Source organism: Cryptomeria japonica, chromosome 8, assembly GCF_030272615.1.
Source record: "Cryptomeria japonica chromosome 8, Sugi_1.0, whole genome shotgun sequence".
In the NCBI taxonomy this organism is placed as follows: domain Eukaryota; kingdom Viridiplantae; phylum Streptophyta; class Pinopsida; order Cupressales; family Cupressaceae; genus Cryptomeria; species Cryptomeria japonica.
In genome coordinates this window covers 547,855,859-547,861,477 of record NC_081412.1, presented here as the reverse complement: position 1 = coordinate 547,861,477, position 5,619 = coordinate 547,855,859, and positions in this window count along the sequence as shown.

Here is a 5,619-nt window from a genome sequence, read left to right as displayed (position 1 = left end):
GTGCTTGAAAGTAAATATAATTACGCTTGCAGAAAACATAACACCTAAATCCATGATCTATCTTAACAACAATTTTGCTTCCATTTTCACCATCAAATTAATAATCTCATTAACCATGTTGTTACCAATCTAATCTACAATAATTACATTACCCATACAACAATGTGAAACTAAGTATTACTTCTCCTAACAATAACATTCAACTTCAAATCCAATGCTAATTACTGGAAAGAAATTACCAACAGTTAAAACTTAACATCTCAATAAAAAGAAACCAAAGTAAATTAATCTCAATTTTGAAGTTGTGAAAAGAACTAAAATCAAAACAAAGATTACCTCCCTTCAATCGAGTGGGCCTTTCTCTTCCTCTAGTGGGATCTTGAAACACAAGTACTGAGATCAACTTTCTACTTTCATTGATATATACTTCCGAAAGGAAGTAAAACAAGTTATGAGTATTACAAAGAAGATTCAGATCAACAGAAACTAAGTACTGACTAAATTTTGATTAAGTTATCAACTGAGAACAATGGGATATAAAAATACCCTTATTAAAAATTCAAACGAAGGCTACCCGCCTATGGCGATAGCAACAACTACAAAAACAACAAGAGAAAAATAATGAAAGAAATAAATCAACTCCGAGAAGAAGTTGAGTTCTGAATAACGTCGATGAAACACGCCAATGAAATAGGAACAAAAAGAGAGATCAAGGAAGATCTAGTTTGACATAACTGGAGTTATCATCTTTCATGCACATGACAACTATCATGAACCTTGTTGAACTATGCTTGTTTACTCACAATGTATTTAAAACACATAAATGTAGATAAAACAGAACTTGAAGATGTAATTCTGATTACCACCATATTTTTATCACATAAACAAGCAAAAAGATCACATAAACAAGCAAAAAGATAAACATTGCATCATAAATATTACTTATAATTAGCAGAGTATTATAGTATAAAGTAAACAAACATGTATGCAATAAGGTATGCCGCGAGGCATATTAGTCTGAAGATTCATAAAAGCATAAAATATAAACTATAATAAAAAGTGCAATGTTTTCTCCTCATCATTTCTCCCCCTTCCCGATCTCAACCATGTCCTCATGGTTGATTTGGGACATTCTTGTTATGATATTCTACCCAGATTGCCAAATCAAGCTTATTAAAATTATATTCATGATATTTTCAGGGAGGAACATATCCATTAAATTGCTCCATTCTTTCCTTCCATTGTTCTTTGGCATCCCTATCAATGTGCTCTGGTGCATTCAGTAGAGGTACCGACATAAGAATCAGAGGAGGTCTGAATCTCATGCCCACCTAATCAATTCTTTGTCTTTCCATTACATGTATGATTGATCTCACCCTTTCAAGACCTCAGAGAATACTTGTTGGAGAGATTGGTTCTCTTTTTCTTAGAAGGGTTGGAATAGTGTTATATCTCTACCTTGTTTCCTGCATAGCCCTAAATGGTGGACCCTCATTCTGAACACTTCTAAATGCAGTAATACTAGCTTCCAAGTTGTTCTAATAAATTGATTGATTGTTGTACCTTTTTGAAATGGAAGTGTATTTTGTTCTGAATGCAGAAGAGTTAGGCATTTCATCTCTCATAGGAAGGCCTAATCTACTTTGAGTCTCTCTGTACCGTTCCATCCTCTTTTCCCATTCCACTTGATTATGAAGTAAGGACACGAATGCCCTAACTTGAACTTCCCCTACAAAAATATTGAGAAAAGATTCATAATGATGGCCCAATAAGAAGTCATGCAAGTAATATTCACACATTTGGGTTTTGATAAGTGGGATGACTTTTGAAGAAATCTTCAAGAAAGTAATCGTCATCTTCATAGTCAGTCCTTCTAGTCAAAACCAATTGATTAATCTTCCATTATAAAAATCGTTCCTTGAGAAATAAAGTATACAAACCTAAAGGTTTCCTCATGGCAAGGAAAGTTGTAGACAAATCTACCATTTGTTCAATTCTTTGTTCTGCCTTCTTGTTTTGTTCTTTTTCCTCATTTAGCTATTTTTCCAAATTTGCATGATCTTTTCTACACTTCTCAATGATTAAAGAAAGTTCCCAAGGGATTGCAAAAGAGGTAGAAGTACCCTGAGGAAAAATTTATGCATCCTCTTCTATAGGTTTCTTTCCTTGTTTTACTAGTTTCGTTTTCAACCTTTCAATTTCCTCATTTTCCTTAAGAGCTTTGGTTGTTGCCTACTTCAACGCCTCTTCATTTTTCTCTATTTTCCTTTTTATGGTTTCCTCATTATTCTGCAACTGTGTTATTCTATCCTGCAATTGAGTTCTATAAATAGCATCTTTCCTCATTTCACTTTCCAGAAATTGAATCTTTTTCTTGGCCTTGGCTAACTCAACTTTTGGTTTAGTCATTATTAAAACTTCTTACAATTCAACATCCTCCTCCTCTCTTCCTCTATCACTTTTTGGAGGAATCTCTTCTATCAATTTTTTCCCCTCTCTTTTAATAAATGTTGAGGGTGGAGGTAACTCTCTTTCTGTAACATGAGGAGGTGATGATGGAGGTTCAAGCTCAAATGGACTCTTTTCATTTCAGCATCCTCATCTGAAGAGGAATCAAACCGTGGAGAGTCTTGTGCAGGTTCTTCATCAGAAGAATCTTCAATGTCAATAATTCTAGGCGACTCTCCTTTAGTATTAACTTCAACCTAGGGTATTTCAGAAGCAACATTTTGTGAAGACTCTTGGCTTGCTTGTGCTGACACAAGGGTTTGATTGACACGAGTCTAAAGAGTTGTTTGAGTAAAAGAAGGGTATACATTCTCTTCAACATGAGGAGTAGAAGGGATTTGAGCTGTCGTATAAGGTATCAACTCATCAGGTTGAGAAACAACAGGGTCATCGAGAGCTATATGGGTATGAGAAGGAGAAGATGGTTCACCCACCTCCTTTTCAACCTTTCTTCTTAAAGAACTACATGTAGCTCTAGTAACCCTAGGTGTATCTGTTTCTACTTTTTGCTTTTTATCTTCTGGGCCCCCCTCTAACATTTATGTTTCTCTTTGCCCTCTTTTTATTCTTTTCTTAGAAGATTCCCCCTTTTCCATTAAATGTTTCATGATGGGTCCCTTCTTGCCCTTTTTAACAGGAGAGGACAACGATGGAAGATTTACTCGAGCCTAGGGGTGAGTATTGGCATACCTCAAATGAATAAGAAGTCACATTGCAGGTCCCAGTATAGTGCCATACCACCCTTCACATGTGAAAAAATTCATCAGCCATAACACAACTGTTTTCCATGGCTCTGCCAAACGGTTTCTGTTTATTCCCTTCACATTACCTTTATTCATTTGTAGTTCAAGTTTTGGACCATCCCCTTCATGGAATAGATTCACAACTTCTTCAAAATTGGTGTGGCCTTTATTTATAGATTCTCCTTCCAAAGGGATTCCAACAATCTCACTTATAACCTGTAGAGTTACTTCAATTATTTCTCTGCCTACCCTTGTAACATTAACATGGAAATTCAAAATGAACTCTGCAGTTATCTTAGGGTCAAATCCCTCGTACTTCTTGATGAAATCCAACCATCCCACTCGAGCTAAAATTTCCTTTATTTCTGGGTTAAGCTTAAAATTCTCTGGCTTTGTTATTTTCTTGTTTCCCATTATTCCTCAAATCCTCTATGCCTTATACTCAATCTTAGTTGCTAAAATGACAAGCTCTTTAGCAAACTTCAACACTCTGCACAACTTCCAGCTTCTAAAACATGGAATGCAAATAGAACAATCTAGCATTTTAAAAATAGGAATTAATTGCACAAACTGATCATTAATGCGCACACATTTTTGTCTTCACTTCACATGATTGGGTGCCATCATTTCATAACAATGTCATGATTTAATGACTTGATGACGATTTTTAAGAGTGTACTTCAAATCAATAGAATCATCACCTTTTCATTTCAATTTAACAAATCACGTCAATCGAATTTATCCCTTATTTCTCTAGTTAATATTTTAACTTTTAATTAAATCAACAAATAACAGCTAGCGGATATTTAATGCAACACATTTAATTACCCCTACTTTAACATCCTGGTGCAGGAGCACTCCTGAAGACAAGGTGGACTAGGGTCATTGATAGGCCCTAATAGAGAATCAAAGGAAAATGAATTATAAAAGGCCTTTGAGGTCTTAAAACAATGTAATAATGGCCAATAGAGCCTAAATATGCAATGAAATGTAATGAAAAGATCAAAAAGTGTAAAATTGTCAAATGTTGGCAATTAGGCCTAAAAAGGGCTAATTTTGGGTTTTAAGGGTAGGTTTGAGTTTTTAGTCAATAAAACATGCTATAAATGTTTATAAGGTCATTTGAAGACCATTTTTATAGGTTAGGAGGGTTGGAGTTCAAGTTTGATCATATTGACAACTTCATGTGTCAACAAGACAACTTTGGGTGCAACTTTTATTGTCAAAATTGCAAAAAATGTCAAAAAGGGTAGTTATAGGTGGTTATTAGTTACATTTCAGCCTTAGAAGGCTTCGAGAACTATAAAATGATGTAATTAATCCATTTTGAGAGAGATATCGGATGTGGAGGTCGAGATTTGAGAAGTAGAGCAATAAAATTGTATTTTTCCTTGTATTTTCTGAGTTTTCAACATATGACAGACTGAAATTTATTCATTTGCAAATTGATATGCATTTGTTTGATTAAGTTATCTTACTGGGATGAAATTGAAATGAACTAAGAGTACTTTGGTTTTTATTTGGTGCAATTTCATTATCATTTGTGGAAGATATTGACATTTGTTTCAAAACTGTCAAAACCCTTACTAGGGCATCCAGTGGCCTCATAAATGTAATAAATTTTGTTTACATGTTTTTCCAAACCCCATTTTGGGCAGGGATGAGGGTAAGGATGTATTTTACCTATCCATGGTGTGTGCAGGGTTCCATGATGGATTTAGCACGTGCTTCGTGAAGGTTTCAGACTGAAAAACAGTCAGATTTGGGGTGTGACTGCAACAGTCTTGATGCGAGGACAATACCTCATCATTGAACCGTTGAATATTCTTTAATTTGGGATATGTTGTGTAGGATCAAGTTTGTAAGAATCTCACTAGAGGGATTGAGGATATAATACTTGGTTCAAAATTTATACATCTCTGTGTGCGGCCCCATCCAAAAGAGCAGCAAACTGTCATTATGGACAGATTTTGGGTAAGATGTTTTGGTTTTGTGTTTTGAATCTTATTTGTGGGACTTGGTGATTGAGATGATGTGTAAAGGGCCCATGGGATATTTCAATGATACATTATTGCTTGGAGGGTGGTTGAAACCAGAGAAATGAGAGTTAGGGGTTGAGTTCAACCAATATTGTCTTTTATGCTTTGACTGTCTTAGAACAATAAGACAATGTGTTAGGGGTTTGTAGCAGACCCAAGGGAGTTGAGTATATGTTTTTAAACCATTAATGATATGTTGGTAAGGGTGTTGCCTTGTTGATAAGGTATTGGGAAGCCAAGTTTTGGGTTAGGTGTTGAACCTAGTGAGACCTAGTTGTGTAGGTTGATGGTGAAACTTTGTTATTGTAGTCAAGTACCAAGTGAATACA